The sequence below is a fragment of the Lycorma delicatula genome, chromosome 1, assembly GCF_047948215.1.
Source record: "Lycorma delicatula isolate Av1 chromosome 1, ASM4794821v1, whole genome shotgun sequence".
NCBI classification, from domain to species: domain Eukaryota; kingdom Metazoa; phylum Arthropoda; class Insecta; order Hemiptera; family Fulgoridae; genus Lycorma; species Lycorma delicatula.
Genome location: NC_134455.1, coordinates 369,297,806 through 369,320,702, shown reverse-complemented (window position 1 = coordinate 369,320,702; position 22,897 = coordinate 369,297,806). Strand labels below are relative to the sequence as shown.

At 26.1% G+C, this 22,897-nt stretch overlaps 1 protein-coding gene and 1 long non-coding RNA gene across 2 annotated transcripts in view; one reads left to right on the top strand and one right to left on the bottom strand.

Moving 5' to 3' along the window:
- The window catches only part of Eip93F (Ecdysone-induced protein 93F), a 415,494-nt gene that overhangs the window by 14,923 nt on the left and 377,674 nt on the right, over window positions 1-22,897 (top strand). The window lies entirely within an intron of this gene.
- Window positions 1-22,897, bottom strand: part of LOC142317268 (uncharacterized) — a 90,903-nt gene that overhangs the window by 53,588 nt on the left and 14,418 nt on the right. The window contains exon 2 of the long non-coding RNA XR_012754693.1: window positions 21,557-21,615. This is a non-coding gene — a long non-coding RNA (uncharacterized LOC142317268). The remainder of the gene's footprint in view (window positions 1-21,556; window positions 21,616-22,897) is intronic.

The window sequence follows — 22,897 nt, the reverse complement described above, 5'->3', positions numbered from 1 at the left end:
AAAGGAATCAAATCTATTCTTACAGAGTTCTATTCGACTCAACTTGGACTTAAAATCATTGAGACTTTCACCGATCAGCCTAGCAACCATGAAAACTGTGAGTTCTACACTAATATTTTTCGTTTTCGATTATTTTTACATGTTACCTCCTTCTATCACTATGCAAAGGTGTACTATGGGTATCTTACCCCAGTAGTATTTTTCCACAGTTTTCTTTTCATTAATTGTTTTTATTATTAAATTAATTTTATTCATTTGTACCAATATTTCTAACATTTCTATGCGTTTATATTCTCAAAATCGCGATGTTTTTTATAATAGAAAGGAAGGAAAGATAAATTATTCCTTAAAAATAATTATTAAAAAAAAATATATATGCGACAGAACTATTTTTGCGTTGCACAAAAATATTATTTATTAAATTAAAAGATCTTTTTATTTTTATTTTTTTGTCTTCAGTCATTTGACTGGTTTGATGTAGCTCTCCAAGATTCCCTACCTAGTGCTAGTCGTTTCATTTCAGTATACCCTCTACATCCTACATCCCTAACAATTTGTTTTACATATTCCAAACGTGGCCTGCCTACACAATTTTTTCCTTCTACCTGTCCTTCCAATATTAAAGCGACTATTCCAGGATGCATTAATATGTGGCCTATAAGTCTGTCTCTTCTTTTAACTATATTTTTCCAAATGCTTCTTTCTTCATCTATTGGTCGCAATGTCTCTTCATTTGTCACTTTATCCACCCATCTGATTTTTAACATTCTCCTATAGCACCGCATTTCAAAAGCTTTTAATCTTTTCTTCTCAGATACTCCGATCGTCCAAGTTTCACTTCCATATAAAGCGACACTCCAAACATACACTTTCAAAAATCTTTTCCTGACATTTAAATTAATTTTTTATGTAAACAAATTATATTTCTTACTGAAGGCTCGTTTAGCTTGTGCTATTCGGCATTTTATATCGCTCCTATCTTTTTATATCTTTTTATAATATTTTTATATCTTTTTATAAAAAAAAATTAAAATTAAATAAAAATATTTACATTAACTTTTTTATTTATTTTTTAATTATAATGACACATCAACTTTACAATCTGTTCAACAAGATAATTGAACAATAAGTAAATAAGATCTATATTTGAACTAACATTAAGTAGTCACAGACCAAGCGGGTGGTGACTTAACGATAACAACGAAATGAAATAGAAAAGCATTCCTTTCAACTAGACCATAAAGTCACCTAATTGAAACGATAAGGCAAACCAAGAATAACATTACTCAGCAGTCTTGAAAAATCAGTGATTGTGTTATCCAATTAATTGACCGCCAAATAATTCGGATGCCGATCCAAACGATTTTGATAATGTAGGTTGACCAGAGAGATTTCCTGCCGAACGGTTCGCAACTTAAGATCATTATATATGAGGCTATTGCTTATATACCAGGGTATGTTTAGCATTTTTCGCAGTGTTTTTATCTGGTAGCGTTCTAGTACGTCAATACTGAAGTTGCATACTGTACCCCACAAATCAAGCCAGTAGGTCCAAACAGATTTCAAAACTGATTTATAAATCAATCATTTTTCGAGTAATTGTATGAAAATTAATATTATTAATTCCCTGGTATCCAGGATATTGTATGTTATTTCTTTCTTACATTATATATTGTACATTTATTATTAATTATTTATTGCCACTTTTTAAACTGATGAATCGTTTAACAACAAAACAATAAATAATTTTTTTATCATTTTTTAATCAAAATATAAAATTAATCCTTAATTACGGTCGTTTATCACTAATAAAAGGTAAATAAATATAAATTTTATGATTTATTACGTGTTAACTTTATTTTTTTCTTTTAATTGTTTAAATAGAAATGTATTATATAGTATTTAATATTAATATTTCATAAATTATTTTATTTTACATAAATTGTTATTTTTAGTATAAAATTTGACTAAACTTTTTTATATTTACGTATATTAAAACATAGCCACTAGCATTTTTGTTTAATTTTATTTACATCTGGATATATATGACCACCAATATTTAATTAAAAAATAATTTTTTTCGAGTATGTTTGTTAAAAATAATACATTTAAATATTTAAAAATTAAAAACAAAACCTTTATTACACAACTGCACAAAAAAGAAGTGTATTTAGTGTAAGAAGTGTATTTAGGGTGTATGTATGTATATTTTTTCCACTGTAGCAGCTCAACGTCTGAACGTTACCGTTCGTTGGAATTATTACGTTTCCGGGGGGAACAAAGTGATTCAAAAGGAAACGGAATTAACGTAGAAACTGATTCTAGAGTTTGATAGAAGGAAAAAAGTTCATACAAACATACATTCAAAAATGTTTTGTTATCGATTTACGGCTAGCGAAAAAGTTCGCGCGTATTTCAGTTCCTCCGGTAAAATTTCAGTATATTAGTGGTAAACGTGATTCTTACGTTTTTTGACCTGAAAAATCGAATAAACAATTCCTAGAATTGTATTTCCCGTAGTTTTCATTATTCCAACGTAAAACAGAAACATTCGTTGACGAAAAACCTTTTTTATGTTTGAAGTACATTAACTTTGTTAAACGACTAATTAATGCGTACATTTTATTATCGAAACGCATAGAAACTTTTATTCTGAGAAAAGTCACTTAATAAAGTCTATGAAAAACACAAAAAAATGATCAACTTTTATTAAAACAAAAAATCGTACGAATTTAACAAAATTAAAACTAGGTGTTTTTAGTGCAATAAATCTAAATCTTTGAAAAATTAAAATATCTATAATTTACTTTTAAAAAATACTCACTGTGGTTTATACGTTAATTTATTACACGACTGCCCAAAAAGGAGTGTAATGTATTCTGGGTGTATGTAAATATGTTTGTATCACCGTATGCAGCTCAATGGCTGAACCGATTTAGATGTGAGACACCGCGTTAAAATCCTTACGTTACCGGGAATATATATATATATATATATATGTTTTAAAAGATTTAAATGTTTGGAAAACATTACGCTATAAACAAATAACGTAACAAAATCAATACGTCGAACGAAATGAACAGCGTCATTTTCAATATTACGGAAAGTTTATAATAGTACGTGGGCATTATATTTAACCAAGTTAAATATTATAACCAAACCATATTGTCATAAACCTTTCACGGATCTAATGGCAATTATCAGTACTTCTACACTGTCGTGTAATGTCTGCACTGGCCGGACATCCTATTTTTTTTTGCAGTTGTGTTTTTTAATTTTTACAGATTTAAAAACCGTTATTATATTATTAAGACGACCAGTATTTGTATTTTATATGTTTTCTAAAAAAAAAAAAAACAATAAAACCATTCGATTTATATTGCATATAATGAAGTAAAACTTATAACATTTCCTTACATCAATTTCCTTGGTACTATATGTTCAAAATTGAAAAAGAAATAAAATAAATCACATTAATTAATTAATTAAATCTGACATAACTCGGTCATTAAATCTGACCGTAACTGTTATATACTTAAAAAAATAATAATTTGGTATTTGATTCGGTTAATATTTTTTCTTGATAATTTTTTTTTTACTTTTATAGACCTATTAAAAATGTTATAATTAATTTTTAAGTAATCGTGGCTAGTAGTTAGTAGTTTACCTTACGTTGTATAATTTTAAATTATAATTATTTATTTTTAAAAATCTGATGTGGACAGCACATGACATTCTTGTACGCCTATAAATTACGTATACACATTTTTTGCTGCCCGTCATATAAGTTATTTCATTTGAAAGTGAGATACGATCCTCCAATTCTTTAATAAAAGTGAACAGTTAGACGATAGCTAAAATATTCATTTTTATTAACGTCAAATATTTATATACAATTATAACTTTAAAAATCTTACCTGAAATATTAGGTTAGAGTAAAAGTCCCTTTATTACTCTTTAAATAAATGTAAGTCTTATATCTATCTAATACTATGTATTTTTAAATTATCATGATATAACCATCACAAAATGAAAACAAAAACAAATAATCAGACGTTTCACCAAATCTTATAAGGACACCACATGACTTCCTTGTACGCCTATTAAATTACATATACAAATTTTTAAACTACATATAAAATTTTATTTCACGAATAAGTTCTGATTTTTTCATATTGTTTTTATTGCTGTTATTGAATTATTATTTATTGTAAAACTTTTTTTACAATCAGACGTTAATAATTATTAATAAATAAATATATCCAAATTAAAAAAAATAATAAAGATAAAAAAAGATAAATGTATAAGAAGTCGGATTCGAACCTATGTGCCTTCCCCTTGTAAAATCCAAATATTTCATTAATTATAATTTTATTTGGCTATAAACTCTGGAACCAATGAAAAAAGTACCACTTATGATATATCGTTGAAAATCTTTCAATAACGGTTTATTACTCAGTTAAGAAAAAGTCGACAACCAAATTGTTTTGGATTTTGGGCTTTTTTAGACACTTTTTGTCCAGTCGTTTGCAATCAAAAGGGGAGGCCCGCAACAGTCCTAAATCCAAAATTTCAACATCCTACGGCTAATCTATTTTGAGTTATGCGAGATACATACGTACGTACAGACGTCACGCCAAAACTAGTGAAAATGGATTCAGGAATGGTCAAAATGAATATTTCCGTTGAAATCTGAAAACCGAACTTTTCGCGATCACAATACTTCTTTTACTTCGTACAAGGAAGTAAAACTAATATTTTGTAATTCTTTTGATATAAATGTCAATTTTTTTAAATTAATAGAAATATATTACCGCCAGTTTTATCATTTGTACAGTATTATAATAAATTTTATGAAAGCATAATTTTTGGTGACTTTTTTCGAATAAAATTGTTTAAACAACTGTATGAAATATAATTTATTTAATTTTATTTCTTTTTATACATAATTTTAAAGAATATTAACCTTTATTTCTACTTCTTTTATAAAAATCTAATTTATTTTTTTTATTTTCAACGGAGTAAATTTAAAAAAATATCGTTTCTTATTTAGGCATTAAATTAATTGTATGGTACGTTACGTATTCATAGGATACGTAAATTAAAAAAAAATAATTTTTATAAAAGAACTTGTTTCTTTATCTAGAATATGAATGAATATTCTATACATTCCTTTTATTTTAAAGAAATTAGCCAATTAAACTAAGTAAATTTAAAAAAAAAATCATAAACTTACTTAAGAATAAATAAAAAATAATTAAAAAATTACTGATATATATTTTTTATGTCTCATCAATAGAAATAATTAATTAAAGTCTGTGTGATAATAAAATTTAGTATGATATTTATGCACTGTCATAAATATATATAGAAATTTTTTTTTAAATAATTAAAAAAAATATTAAATCCGTTATTGATGAAAACTTTTATAATTAATATTTTTTAAATATATAAATGCACCCAAATTTTTCATTTAAAAAACCGAAATAGTTTTTTTTTATAATAAAACCAGCCTTATTTTAGTGCCTTAACAGTTATATCTGCTTCGTGTTAGGAAAGAACCTCGGTCAAAATTCGCTGTATTGCATTTGGTAAGATTTATTCACACCGTATAATTAGTTATAAAACCGGGGATTGTGATTAGTTGAAATTTACTGTATTATAATTAGTCAATTTATTCCATTGCTGTGATTAGTGTAAAATGTGGTTGGTCGATCGATACGATGTAATTTTGGTATGAACATACAATTTGATTAATCAATCGTATTCGTAGGTGTGATTGGTTAGGAAAGTATATTTTGTAAGATTTCAAATTGTTTTACTGCTGCGTTGTAATTAAATTTTATATTGATCCATTAATCACAGAAACATAACTTAATTTTTGATCTTTGAGTTTATATATATATATATATATTTATATATATCGCGAAAGACCGAGATCTGCCAATCGTTGATAATCTCTGGTAAATGTTGACACATACAAAATACGTCGGTGAATGACCGAAATATTTGCTTACTCGGACCTTCACTGTTATATTTCCACAAACACAGATAGGCTCTGGTAGGGGTTGAAATGAAAACTAAAAATTAAAAAAAAAATCACATAGTAAGGTGGTAAATAAATTACGAAAAACCGTCGTAAAAAATTTTGATGTGGGCACCACGTAACTTCCTTGTAACCCTATTAAATTACATATAGAGATTTTTTTTTTAAATGAAAAGTACATAAAATTTTATCTCCTTAATAACTCCTGTTATTATTTTTTTTTTTTGTTATTGAATTATTTATCGTAATTTTTTTTTTAATTACCTGTGAATAATTATTAATAAATCAATATATTTAAATAAAAAAAAAACAGATGAATTCTGAATTGAATCCATGTGCCTTCCTCCAAGATGCAAATATTTCTTTAATTAAAATTTTATTTGGCTATAACTCTGGAACCAATGAAAATAACTACCGCTTATAATATTTCGTCGAAGAGCTCTCAATGAGGGCTTATTACTGCAGTTAAGAAAGGCGAAAATCCAAAGTTTGGATTTTGAGCTTTTTTGGAGTCTTTTGGTCCAGTCGATTGCAATCAAAAGGGAAGATTCGCAATTAGATGTTACAACAGTCCTAAATCCAAAATTTCAACATCTTACTGCTAATCGTTTTTCAGTTATGTGAGATACATACGTATGTACAGATGTCACGCCTAAACTGCTGAAAATGGATTCAGCGATGGTCAAAATGGATATTTCCGTTGAAATCTGAAAACCGAAATTTTTCGCGATCACAATTCTTTCTTTATTTCGTACAAGGAAGTAAAAATAAAGGTTAAATTTAAGCAAAACATAACCTACGCTCGCTTCGCTCTCTAATCTCGTCTAATTCACGTTAAATACAAACTATAAATGTTATTTCCCAAAACCTAGGGTTGGTCTAGTGGTGAACGCGTCTTCCCAAATCAGCTGATTTTGAAGAGTTCTAGCGCTCAAGTCCTAGTAAGGTCAGTTATTTTTACACCGATTTGAGTACTAGATCGTGGATACCGGTGTTCTTTGGTGGTTGGGTTTCAATTAACCACACATTTCAGAAATGGTCGAACTGAGACTGTACAAGACTACACTTCATTTACACTCATGCGTATCATCCTCATTCATCTTCTGAAGTATTATCTGAACGGTAATTACTGGAGCCTAAACAGGAAAATGAATGAAAGGTTATTCTTCATATCTGGAGGCTGTTAATCAAATTCGCAGCATTTATAAAAAAAATTTATTTTTAGAATTTTATAAATTGAAAGGATTAAGCAGGATATACAGAATATGTTAAATGTATGGATGAACGATAACCATACAAATAGTCAGATGGTTTGTATTTTGATCAATTTTTTAAATAAAAATATTGTTATTCAATATTCACCATCAATGCATGCTGAATAATCGGTGAATGTGATTAATCCCCTCCAATTTTGGATATTAACCTATATTTTTTGTATTTAACGTTAATTAGACGATATTAGCAAACGTGGGTCGTGTTTGGCTTAAATTTAAACTTCCTTTTTTTACAAGGGTTTCTGGAAGTGTATTTAGCTTAGAGATTGGTTTTGGATGATTTTTTTTTTTAATTTCTAGTTACTATTTCGACCCCCATTAAAGATTATCTATGTTTATCGACATATACCTGGAAGGTCCAAATTTATAATATTATAAGCAAATATTTCAGTCTTTCACGGATGTATTTGGTCTGTGTAAACTTTCCCCAGAGAATATCGACTTTTGCTAGATATCGGTTTTTCACCGTAAAATGTACACACACGTACGTTTTATTGCAGTGATATTCGTATTACGCATAAAATATAGATGATATTCCTTGTAATTTCTTGTAAAAGATTTACTTAAATTTTTCCTTTTAATAAAATTAGAAAGTAATAAATGATAGATATTGAAATCATAACTTAGATAAATAATTTCATGCTTTTTTTAAGATAGTTTAACATAATTCTTTGAAAATTGTGTCACCACAATCAGCTTTTGAATATGAATATGAAAAAAATAAATAGAAAAGAATATATAAAAGAATTTATTTTCACAATTTTTTTATATAATTTTCCTCAGAAAATAATAAAAGATTTTAAAGAAATTTGTTTTACTGTATAGGGATGTATATTACTGTATAGGGACAACGAAAGCAATTTTAGGGTTCAGATTTGAAGGAGCATTAAAGAAAAGCAAACCAATATACTTGGCCTTTATAGACCTAGTAAAGGCATTCAATAACGTAGACTGGAATAGAATGTTAAGCATTTAAAAAAATTAGGATTTAAATACAGCGATAGAAGAAGCATTGTCAACATTTACAGGAACCAAACAGCAACAGTGATAATTGAAGAACATGTGAAAGAGCCGTAATAAGAATGGGAGTCCGACAAGGATATTCCCTATCACCATTACTTTTTATTCTTTACATTGAACTAGCAGTTAATGATGTTAAAGAACAATTTAGATCTTGAGTAACAGTAAAAGGTGAAAAGATAAAGATGCTACGATTTGCTGGTATAGTAATTCTAGCAGAGAGTAAAAAGATTTAGAAGAAACAATGAACTGCATGGATGAAGTCCTACGCAAGAACTACCGCATAAAAAATAAATAAGAACAAAACGAAAGTAATGGAATGTAGTGGAAATAATAATGGATTATTGAAAATAAAAATAGGAAGAGAAAAGATTCCAAAGTAGAAGAATTTTGTTTTTTGAGAAGTAGAAATACTGAAGATGGACGAAGCAGGAGCGATATAAAATCCCTAATACTACAGGCGAAACGAGCCTTCAGTCAGAAATATAATTTGTTTACATTAAAAATTAATTTAAACGCCAGGAAAATGATTTTTGAAAGTATATGTTTGGAGCGTAGCTGAATATGTAAGTGAAACTTGGACGACGGAGTACCTGAGAGGAAAAGATTAGAAGCTTTTGAAATGTGGTGCTATAGGAGAATGTTAAAAATCAGATGGGTGGATAAAGTGACAAATGAAGAGGTATTGCGGCAAATCGATAAAGAAAAAAGCATTTGGAAAAGTATAGCTAAAAGAAGAGACGGATTTATAGGCCACATCTTAAGGCATCCTGGAATAGTGGCTTTAATATTGGAGGGACAGGTAGAAGGGAAAAATTGTGTAGGCAGGCAATATTTAGAATATGTAAAACAAATTTTTAGGGATGTAGGATGTAGGAAGTATACCGAAATGAAACGACTAGCACTAGATAGAGAATCTTGGATATCTGCATCAAACCAGTCAAATGACTGAAGACAATAAAAAAATGCGTTTAAAAATTTAATCAACTTTTTTTTATGCTTTGTACAAAAAAATAATCTCGGTTTACAACTCATTTACATGTCATACATATCATTTTCATCTCATTGGATCATCGGTGAGGAGGCGGGCAGCTTACTGTTCACTAGTTGAACAGATTGCAATGTACACATTACGTAAAGAAATAATAAAACACAAGATTGCACGTGTTTTTGATGCTTTAATTTGAATAATAAACATTAATTTATAAATTACAGATATAATTTTTAAATTCAAAAATCAATTTAAAGTTATTGTAATAATAAAAGATATTTATTTTTAAAGATTTATTAATCAAAGCTTTTTGTTAACGGGTAAGCGTCCTGTGGTATTTTAACACTTTGTACCACTACTCTCAATAGAACTACTTTTGTGGTGAATATGTTTGCTGTGTGAAATAAATTTGAAAGCAGTTCATTACGTATTAAAAAACAATTCTTTGTTTCAGTTTCTCTTTAGATTTTAAATATCAAAGGCGATTAAAATTAACAACACTTAATTTTTCATCAATTTTTTATATTAAAATTAAAGATTGAAATAATTTTTCTAATGTCTTTTAATCAGTTTTATTATTTTCTTTTAACCTATCTTATTTTTAATAATTTTATTTTAAAAACCGTTCGTAAACAATGCAAAAGCGAAAAAATTTACGTTTTAATTAAAATGAATTAATAGAGAGAACTATTATAAGATTAGGCTCTGTAGTCTGCATGGTAACTACTATTTTTAACTTTGGATTTTTATATCTAGTCATACATAATCAAGAATTTTTCAAAATTGTTTATAAAAATAATTTTTACATTTAGAACACAATAATAAAATTTTTTTTATCAGTATAAAGTCGAATTTATACATTCTTCGTTATTTATTTTTATTAACAATTCCATACATTTTTATACTATATTGTGGCTCCATCTAATAATATTGCAAAAAATATTATACAAAATTCCTAAAAATCACATAATTTTTTACTTTCATCAGTTAAGTTCTGTATTATATTTTTTATTAATTTTATATTTTTTGTCCTTTTCTTCAGATCGTTTGGCACGATGTAATTATTTATTAACGTGTAATATTATTTATTAATGTTTTAAAGATAAGAAAATAGTTTGGGTTTGATCATTAAATATTTGCTATGTCCTTATCTATAAAATAAAATGTTTTATAATTTATCTTGATGTATAAGATAAGATGTTTTATAATTAAACATATCTTTTTTACATGTTAATTTTTTTTTTCATATAATTAGAAATCAGACGCATATCAAGGAACAAACCTAGAACCTTTAATCTATGAATCATTTGTCATTATTGATAATAAGAAAAATAGCATTAGATAGGAAAATAATTTGTTAGTAGAATTTGAAAAGTAATTTTTTTAATTTTTCTTTTTTATAGGTTTGTTAACTTGAAAATTATGAATAACGGCATTACTTATGATTCAGAGAATTTGTAGTTTACACATTATCATCTTTAATTTAATAATATAATAAGATTTTTTTTTACAAGAAAAGGTAAAATTTTAATTGTAAAATTTATTTTCAAATTTTAATGTAGAATAGATAATTTTATACAATATACAGATTTACAGTTTAAATAAAAAAATAAGGAATTTTGACTTAATTTTAGGCTCATTTAAAAGGTGATTTTTTCACTGAATTATTATACTTATTTATATTTTGTTTAAATCATGGAAATAAACAGAATTTTATAACAATTCATATTATACTACTTCAAAATTTGTGTTTCTTCAAAATTCATCACTGAAATATTATACATGCGCGTATTTGTTTTGTTTGCATGAGCTCTTTAAAGGGAGAAAGTTCTCAATTTGACCCGTATATTTTTTTTGTCTTTGTTTTCCGGGGTTTATAAGTTTATATTAAGAGAACCAATGTGGATGAACGCTTTTTTAAACAATACAAAATGATCTCATGTTCGCTCCACACTTTTACCAACGGATACTAGTCTAATAATAAAAAAAAAAAATTATTTAGGAAAAACTCCTATTTAGGCAGTAGAATGTATTTTTATGGCTTCCCTGTATTGAATACGTGTCCAAGATTACTCGATACTGCACGCATTCTCTGTAATCGTATATTTTTCATCGATCCTTTAGTTTCGAAATTTTTCACGTTAACATATCTTACAAAAATCAATTGATGTGAACGTTCTTCAACAGTTTCACGACAAATAGTTTCATGATTCGACGAAAAACGATGGATCTTTGTTCTTGAGTCTAATTTAAATGGCGCTTGTGGATCAAATATTGTAACAACGTTTCCTTTCAAACTAGGATTTTCTTGACAAGTTATGTTTCATTTATTTCCGTATTTTAGACAGTCGCTACTCATTTACGTTATTATGTACTCATGATTTTAAATCCTATACAGCCTTATGCTAATACTTTAACACATTTTGAACGACCCAGTATTGTTTCAGGAAAATGTTGTTTTCTGTTATAAGCATTATATTTTGTAGGCCAGCCGGAAATTCTGCTTAGAAGAGATTACAGAATAAAATAAAAAAATCTGATGTGGACAATACTTGAATTTCTTGTACGCCTTTCTTTTTTTTAACCTCCGGGATCACAGTTAGATTATGATAATATTTTTAGCGTGTGAAAATGACCGAGATTTGAACCCGGGACCTCCAGATGAAAGGCCGAGACGCTACCTTTCGCGCCACGGAAGCCGGTTTCTTTGTACGTCTATTAAATTACATACACACAGTTTTAAACGTATAAAATTTTATTTCATTAAAAACTTTTTAATTTTTTTATTGAATTATTATTCATCGTAAAAATTTTACAATAATAATATTATTATTATTTAATAATAATTAATAAATCAATATATTTAAATTAAAAAAAAAATAAAGATAAAAAAAGATAAATGTATAAGAAGTCGGATTCGAACCTATGTGCCTTCCCCTTGTAAAATCCAAATATTTCATTAATTATAATTTTATTTGGCTATAACTCCGGAACCAATGAAAATAAGTACATTTTATCATATATCGTTGAAAAGCTTTTAATGTAGGCTTATTACTGCAGTTAAGAAAAAGTGAAATTTTTTGGATTTTGGGCTTTTTTGGACACTATTGGTTCATTCGATTGCAATCTAAAAGGGAGGTGCACAACTAGACGTTACAACAGTCCTAAATTAAAAATGTCAACATCCTACGGTTAATCGCTTTTGAGTAATGAGAGATACATACGTACTGACGTAACGCCGAAACTATTCAAAATGGATTCAGGGTTGGTCAAAATGGATATTTCCATTCCGTTGAAATCTGGAAACCGAAATTTTTCGTGATCCGTACAAGGAAGTAAAAACGAACCTACTCCAAAAATAAATTATATAATTAATCTGATTTCATAATTCAAATGAATTACGTAATTCGTATTTTATGCACTTGTAATTAATTTAAAATTTGCCGCCGAATTCAAAATATAGGTTTCAAAGATGTTATTCAGAACGTAGTGGAAAAATTACTTTTCCTTTTCAGTGCAAATCATTTTCTTCGTTTTCTTTTGTAAAGTCGATGCGATTTTTTGAAAAAAAAAATTATTGTAATGCGTTGAAGTTTATAGATTATAAGGATTTTTTTAATAGATAATTATGTTTTAACTAAAAAAAATTATGATTCCCCTTTTTTTTATTTTTAATAGGGTTAAATTTTTACACGACTGTCCAAAAGAGTGTAATGTATTTAGGATGTATGTATGTTTGTTTCCCGTAGCAACTCAACGACTGAACCGATTCAAATGTATGATCCCGCAATGGAATCCTTAAGTTACCTTCAAGTTTATGTCATAGGCTGTATAAACATGCACATGCAGGTTTTTCCCTTTCCTCTTTGTAGGAAAGGGAAATAATCTGGAAAATAATTCTAGAGCTTCAAATAAGGAAAAAAGTTCTTACAAACATATGTCCATAAACGTTTTGTTATCGAGTTATGACTAGCGAAAACATTTGCGCGGATTTCAATTCCCTGGTGAAATTTCAGTATATTAGGGGTAAACTTGATGGTTTCTTACGTTTTTGGACCTAAAAATACCTATTTTTATGTGATTTAGGCGTAAAAATCATATAAAAATACCTATTTTTATATGATTTTTTTAGAATTTTGGGACAAAACTTCGGGAAATACGTTCTGGGACCTCCCAGAACGAATTTTCGAAGCTTGTTTCACCGTATGCAGCTCAATTGGTTGGAATGCTTACATTACCGGGACAATCATAGACTATATAAAAATATGTATAAATATATAATTTTTTTTTGTAGAATTGTGATATGTATGTATATATATATATATATATATATACATGAAACAAACATAAATACATACATCCAAAATACATTACACTCCTATTTGGGCAGTCGTGTAATACATTATAGAGTATTAATCACAGTGAGTATTTTTTGAAAATAAATTAATAATATTTTAATTTTTCAATGGTCTAAATTTATTGTACTAAAAATAGTTTTTTTTTAATTGTTTTAAATTCATAATATTTTTTGTTAAGTTTGTTATTAATAAAAGTTAATTTTTTTGTTTTTCATAGATTTTATTAAACTAATTTTTTCAGAATAAAATTTTCTACGCGTTTTGTTAATAAAATGTAGGTATTTATTAGTCGTTTAACAAAGTTATTGTCTTTCAAACATAAAACAAGATTTCGTCACCGATGTTTTCTGTTTTACGTCGGATATAATGAAAGCTTCGAAAATTCGTTCTGGGAGGTCCCAGAACGTATTTCCCGAAGTTTTGTCCCAAACATCTAAAAAAATCATATAAAAATAGGTATTTTTATATGATTTTTACGCCTAAATCACATAAAAATAGGTATATTTAGGTCCAAAAACGTAAGAAACCATCAAGTTTATATATATATATATATATATATATATATATATATATATACTGTATGTTTAAATAAATTTTTATCAGATGAATGAGTCGTTTTTGAATAACTCGCTTCTCAACGCTTCATTCTGAACGATTCGGAAATCTCGTATTTCATGGTGTGAAGTTATCTTCGTGTTTTTGCACGACTGACTCAAAAGAAGTTAAGTATTTAAGAAATATGTATGTATGTTTGTTCCACCATAGCAGCTCAATGGCTGAACCGATTTAAATATAGACCCAGTATTGGAATCCTTACGTTACCGGGTGTCACAGGATCTATATATATATAAATAATTTAAAACATTTGAAAATAAAATTATACTATATACAAATACTGTATACAAAATTGTTAACTACTCGCCCTTTAATTGTCCTATATTTTATTTTCTATTAAAAATAATTTTTTCTGGCAGTCGTGTATTTTAATTTTTAATATTTATCTCTTGTATAATGCGTAAACTGTTTTTTACCGACAACTAAAAAATTAAGTAGGCCATGGATTTTCAGTAAGATTTTTAATCAAGGCAAGCCACAAATATTTTTACAATCCTTTATATTTTATGTAATTATAAACAGTTGTATATAAATTCAATTATCATTATTGTATTACTGTGTTTAGTGGAAATACATGTTTTATATAAAACTATGTTACATAAATTATGCTACAGCGTATTGCAAAATTTTATATAAAGTATAAAAATGTTATAATTAAATTATTAATATAGGTTATGCACTCGTATATAAATTTTAATTCCTGACTAACTTATATATAAAAATTTAATGATAAATATTTAATAAATATTGGTGTAATTTAAGTAATTTTTTTATTTTTACATACTTTTCTTTTGAACGTTAAGTCTATGCACATGCCTGCACGTTAGAGATGCAGATTTTTATACATTCTTTAAATAAGTTTTTTTTAATATTCAATAAAAAAGAAAATCAACTTTTAATTAACTAGTACGCCTAAAAATAATAACCGTTAAAATTTTTAAATCTATGACAGTATTGAGGAATTAAATTTATGAGATAAATAAATGGACTCATAAATATTTTTATTTAATATGAATGTTAAATACTGAACGTCATAAATATTTTAATTATGTTGAAAAAAAATAATAAAATAACTATTATGCTGAAGTAAATATATTAAAATTGCTGATTAAATCCGTAATTTGTAGTAATTATTGCTAATAAATTTAAAAAAACCTTTTGCAAAATTATGTAGATTTTTGCATTTTTTTAAATAAGTGTCATTAAAAGCTATTTTTTTAAATACATATTTATGTTGAATAATATTTATTTATTAAGAGATCTTTTTTTATTAAGGTAACAGAGGTTCTAAAAGTTGTTATTGGTTTTTTAATTTTTTTTTTTAATTTGAGTATTCATATTTTCCGAAAACCAATCAGTTATTAATTTATAGAAATGTTTCATTCACAAGAGAAATAATTTTTCCTGTTTTAAAAAGATTTGTTACAAATTGGATTTTTTAAAAAAAGAACCATTTTTTTTTCTTTATGATTTTGACCATTTTAGGAACAAGTTCCAACTTCCTTCAATTTTTTCATTATTGTTGTTTTCTCTCTTCCGAATATTTGATCATTCTCTTTATATGTTGATTTTTGCGTTCTTCAAATAATTTCATTTTCGGATTTTCTTTCATAATCTTTTGTTTTTGGAAACCGTCTAACATTTAATTTTGGATTTAAAGGTTTCTTTATCTTTAATATTCTTTTATGTTATATTTTTAAATGTTTAATTTTTTTATCTTCTGTAATCCAGTTTATTTTTTCCCCTATTATAAAAAAAAATCAAAGATTTAACTAGTTAATCTCGTTTTACAAAGAGACCAAAAAGCATCATCTTCGCATTTTGCACGACTGTCCTAAAAATAATGTAAATATTTAGGGTGTATGTATGTATATTTGTTCCACCGTAGCAATTCAACGGCTGAACCGATTTAAATGTACGTCCCCGCGTTGGAATCTTTACCTTACCGGTAGTGTCATAAAATCTTTTAATAAATTGAAAAAAAAATTTTTTTTTAATTTTAATTTGAAAAAAAAATTATACTGTATACAAAAATTTCACCCACAATGGTTTTTTTGGCAGTCGTTTTGTTTTTAAATTTTTAATATTTGTCTCGTTCATTATGTTTATGGTAGACTATATTTCATTGTTGCTTCTAAATTTAAATTTGCATCAATCCTTTACGTCCTTTCTTTCCTTCTTTTGTTTATTTTCTGTATTTGTGTTCATGTTTAAGGATTCACATGCTATTCCTGGTTTTATTAAATAACCTGTTTATTTATTTAATCTTATTTTCCTAATATTAACATAGGGCCAAAGAAACAATCGTAGGTCGGCAAATCAAAAATGTATCGACATTTCGTAGTACCACGTAATTTAATTAATAATACACGAAAATAACTGTGCAATCCTTATAATTGTCAATAAAAATTTCAGTCTGGAATTTGATAAGAAGTTTCCTTACAACATCCTTCATAATGAATCAATTACTGTTTAAAAAATAATAAATAATTTGTTTTTTAATTTTTACTTTCATGACTGTTTAGATACTGGGATCGAATTCTTCGTTTTTTTATTTAAATTAATTTTTATTTTTACTGATAAATCCAAAAATAATTTTGGAAAATGTATTTATTTCGTTTGTTAAGAATTTCTAGGAAATTTAATAATTATGAAATTTTAAATTTAATTTTCATTTATAACTTATTTTAAGTACGTAAAAGTTAACTTATAATTCCTTCCCTTGTGTTATATTATACAGAATATTATGGTATCATATAAACTAACATAAATTATTCATGTATATTTGTATATGTTATCTTTGTATAAGGCATTTTCACATTCTGCAAAAATTGTTTTTCATCTCATCCTCTCAAGCAATACCTAACGGTTGTCCCGTACCGGACGTTAAAAAAAACAAAAAAAACAAAGCTAAATGTATTAGTAATTTCTTTCTCATAACAAGCTTGACAATTATTTTATAATATTATATTTTCTTTCCAAAATCGTTTTTTATTTGTCCGACTTTCATTAAAATTTTAATAACAGGTTTTTATTGTTATAAAATATATTACATTTTTAATATCTATAGGCGCATGGACATTTTACTGAATGTATATAAAAAAAAATTATTATTATTATTTTTTCACTTTAAAGCAGTTATTTAATTTGCTATCTTTTAAATTAATAAATTCCTTATATCCTAAAATCTGTTGTTAAAAAATTACTGTATATTTGTTGAAAGAATTTAAGATTTCACTTTTCCTGTTAAAGCGTTATGCGCTGTTATAGACATAACAGGAAAACATATAGATCGGTAAAAAAAATATCTAAAGAATTAGCATCTTTTTAAATTTTGTTTTGTTAAAAGAAGATATTAAAAAGATTAACAGAAATGATAAATTTAAATAAATTGTAAATAATCTACGAAAAAACTTCTTTTCCAGTGCTCCCCCCAAGTGAAAAAAATTTATTTTGTCCGACTGTTCGTGCGTATCTACGTACGGATGTATGTTAGCCTGTTTTTTATCTTATAACTCAAGACCCCCCACGACTGATATTCTTTACACTTGGTAGACATGTACCAATTCTTTGAAGGGAAAATATATTAAATTTTTTACAAAAGCTGGAAATAAAGTTGCGGGTGTTTTGATAGGAATAAAATTTCAAAAATTTTACTGGGGCACTTAAGCAAAAGGTTTTTCTTACAAACGTTTGAAGTATTTTTATATGGATCACAAATTATCAAAAAATTATAATTAATATTTATCCCTTCCCTAAAAAATGACTATACATTTTTCTATCTTTAGCTCCATCTTCCATCAAAAAGGAAGTTAATTGGAGTTTTCTTGCATCTAAATTTTCTAAATAGATAGCCTTTCAAACCAATATAAAAAGGTTTTCCTATTCCACTCCAATGGAATGTTATACCACAAGAAATATGGAATGTTATACAAGAAATATTTTTTTACCACGATATTTTTAAATTAATTTTCAAAACTATTTTTTAGTCACAAAAATGATTAATTCATCATAAATTATTGCATCACATTTTTAAATTAGAAAACTATAGTTACTCTTGTGAGCCTGTTGTAGGACAACAGAAGTATAATTCATAAGCTATGTCTTATTTGTAACTCTGTTGTATATTGTAAATGATATTGTATTGTTTGTCTTAAAAAGCGTATTCTTAGTTTTGAAAATAAATTATTATTTATGCATGTATATTTGTATGTTATCTTTTTTTTTAATATTAAAGTTTTAAAAAATGTAATCTTTAAAAATCTAGTATGGTAACTTGATATTAGACAAATTTGTTCTAATAATTTTTTTTTTAAATCCGATGAAAAAGTGAAATGTATCGAACTGTTGTCGTAACATGTTAGAAACTGATGTTAATTAAAATTTGACTTTTGTGTGAGTTTTAGTGTATGAAAAAATATATTACTGGTTACACCCCAAATTAAATAAACAAGTAAAAATAAAAATATAAAAAAATTAATAAAAGAACAAAAGTTTTGTATTTTTCTTTTTATAAATGAAGCGGTATGAAGATAGAACAAATTTTCTATGATTACCTTATACATCCTAAATAACTGGATTGTTAAATTTTTTATTTTATCAATTTTTTTTAAACATAAAATAACAAAATAGTGGAAATTTTAATTAATTTTATTAAAATTCAAATTTTTGTTCCAGAAAATCTATTTTATTTACTAATTTTTTTTTTTTAATTTAATCTTTATCATAAAGACTCTTGTTTGGGAGTCTAGTGAATCAACTCCAAAAACAAGAGTGAAAAAACACAAGAAAGTGACAAACAGTTGATTCGTAGTTAACGATATAGGTTTTATTAAAATTAGCGAATTTTCTTTACTAAAAAACCATACACACTTTATGCACTTTTCTCTATATAAAAGCTATTTTCATTATTAAATACTCATTAATAGACACGTTTTACATGCTATTAATATTTCTCTCATCACGAAAAATGAATCCGCCATTTTTTTATTTTTCTCCAACAACAAGCCAACTTACGTTTGTTTTAAAAAAATTCTGATGTGAATACTACATTACTTCTTTCTCCGCCTATTAAATTACATATACACATTTTTTGCTGCACTTTATTTAAACTAATTTCATTTGAAAGTGAGATACGATCCTCCAATTTTTTAATAAAGTGTACAGTTACACAATTGCTTAAATATTCATTTTTAACATCAAATATTTATAAAATTATTAATTCAATAATCTAGCTTCTTTATTACTTGTATTACTAGATGAGTATTATTAGTATCTTCCTGAGTTGCTGATTAACAAAAGTTTCAGATTTCTGGTGTGTCGTATAAATAAAAGTTAATAACAATTAAACTAATCCGTTTAGTGAACCCCTTTGTACTGGTTACAAATGTTAATTTTGACCTTACGTTGTAAAATATTCAGTTTTATTATTGGATTATTAATGAAAAATTATAAAGAAACAATTATATAGAATAAAGAAAGATAACATGAAGAGATATATCTAAAAAAACGACAAGAAGATGAACAGGAAGAAAATGTTAAGAACAAGGGAATAATGAAAAGATTAAGAGAAGATGATGAATATAAAGAGAGAGAAAATTTGAAAAATAGAGGACGTGTACAATTAAGATCAGAAGAATTATATCAAACCAAAAAGCGATTAAATTATGGGCAACTAAAAACAAATAAACGAAACGATGATCAACTCCGACTCAGAGAGTATATTGTCCGACAATATCAGAGGAATAATGAATTAACATATAAGAATTTTCTTGCAATTTATCAAAGATCGGGCGTTTAGGCCTCATTATTTATATATATATATATATATATATATATATATATAGTTTTTTGTCAGGGTCTATTTTTCAGTCACTCTGTAGTTAACTTTAATGTAAATAAAATTAAACAGAAATTCAGCTAGAAAATCCAAAAAATAATACGTTTCTAAATTATAATTTTCAATTTATATTAAATAATCAGATGTTTTACCAAATCTGTTACTTATACACATATGTAAAAATGCCCATTAAATTACATATACACATTTTTAAAAGTACATAACATCTTATTTCATCATAACTTCTATTTTTTTCATTTTTCCTTTTTATATTATTATTTATTGTAATTTTTTTTACAATCACGGGTTAATAATTGAATCAACATATTTAGGTAAAAAAACAAGTTAAAAAAATAAAAAAAAGGAGATGAAGTCTGATTCGATCCAATGTGCCTTTCCCATGTAAAATCCAAATATTTCATTAATTAAACTTTTATTTTGCTGTAACTATAAAACCAATGAAAATAATTATCACTTATGATATATCGTTGAAAAGTTCTCAATGAGGGCTTTTTATTGCAGTTAATAAAAAGTCAAAAATCGAATTTTTGTTTGTTTTGGATTTTTTTTTAACTGCAGTAACATTTTCTTAACTGTATATATGTTCATATAGACATCACGCCGAAACTAGTCAAAATGAATTCAGGGATGGTCAAAATTGATATTTCCGTTGAAATCTGAAAACCGAGATTTCTCGCGATTACAATACTTCCTTCATACAAGAAAGTAAAAATAAATTATATTTCGTCTACATTTCGGCGCAAGCTACAATCAAATGTTTTACTTTTTTATCATCAAGAAAAATAGAAACCTACTTTTATCGTGTATATTCCGTCAGATAGCCCAATCTATCAGGGTTCAGAAAATACTGGAATGTATCATATTATGAAAAAACCTTTTAATAAATTATACATATAAATATAACAAATAGCGTATTATAAAATGTAATATAATTAATATTGAATTAATTAAATATAATTAATAAATAAATGAATAATTATTAATGATTAACAAAAATTATATAATAAACGTCATTATATTTTTGTGTATTATTATGGTGAAGAGTAAACACAGTAAAATACAGCTGGATTGCTAGTGTTTTTTTTAAGGTAGATGATTACCATTTTAATGGAAATATTACACATTAGATATTTATTGTTAATAAATTATAAAAATTATGTATATATGAAATATGTGTTCATGCCGAAAATCGAAACTATAGTCTATAGGTAAAATGGTCCATTTGTATTTTTTATTTATTTTATGTCATCATATACATCATGAAGAAAGATATTACATTCAAAATAAATTAATGTCATAATAATAAAAAAAAAATTTCATTGTAAAAGTGTTAGTGAGTTTCCTTATGACACAAAAATAATAAAATAGAAAAAAATGGTGAATAATACAAACCCCCGAAGAGCAATTGTTTTGTGAAGGTATCCCTCAAGAAATAATTGTTGGTCCCGAACCTGAAAAAAGAATTAATATCCTTGTAATTACCAAGGTTCATTCGTCACAGAGCTGTTTTAAAATATAACAAATAAATAGTTTAAAAAAAATAAAAACAAGAAAAAAGCTATTCAATCGTTAAGAGCAACATCTTTTTGCTATTTATTATTTTTTAATTGAAACAATAATGTGGTAAGTGAACTTTTATAATTTAAAAATATCAATTTTTTTCGGATTCGAAACAAAAAATTGTTTTTTGAGGGAAGAACTGTAAGTATTCTTCGGGGGTTTATATTATACAACATTTTTTTGATATTATTATTTTTGTGTCGTAAGGTATTTTATTAAAAATTTTACAATGATTTTGATTTTTTTCGTGGTTGTGATACTTTATTACTTTGGTTAATAATTAAAATGATGCGTTTTTTTTTTAGAAAACGTCTAACCCGTTTAAATAAATTGTTATAAAACATTTTAAGTTTTTATTTATGTTTTTTTTATTAATAGTTTATAAAATAATTTAGTTTGTATAGAGAAATAACTTTTTATTTCATCAAGACAGAAGAAATTAAATTTTTATTGAAATGTTATGAAAGTACATCTGATGTATGCATGTTATTGTAAGACGTGTAATAGCCTCCAGGACCACCGTTAGGTACTGCTTCAGGGGATGAGATGAATGACGGTGAAGCGTGTTAAAATGCCATGTCTGACCGGGATTCGAAACGTGTAATAGTTAAACCAGAGATAGATATTAAAAATTAAAAAACACGACTTCAAAAAAATATTAGTGACAAACATTGCTCTATAATATAGGATAAGCTATACCAAAAAAATTACAATAGAATTTCAAATCGTACGGTAAGAGTCTCGCTGATATCATTTCTTCCACTCAAAAAACAAAATCTTCTGTGATATAAATAAAACTGATTTTAACAAAATGATACTGATATCAAAAAAGGTAAGACAACACATTTCTATTATTAAAAATCTGTTATTAATTTAGAATTTTCTTTAAAATAAAATACATGTTAAATATATGTAATACACATTAGATATACAACAATAGATAATAAACAATGTTTAAGCGTTCCATATTATAAGAAAAAAAAAAAAAAAAAAATCTTACCGGCCCGATTTCATTAATTAACTAATGAATAATACATATCACACTTACAGAAATAATACAATCCTTACGATTATTCGTTGTTTAATAAATGAAATAAGAGTTTTGTTACAATTTTTCTTTTTTTTTTGCTTATTATATAGAACACTTAAACATTGTTTATTATCAATTATTGT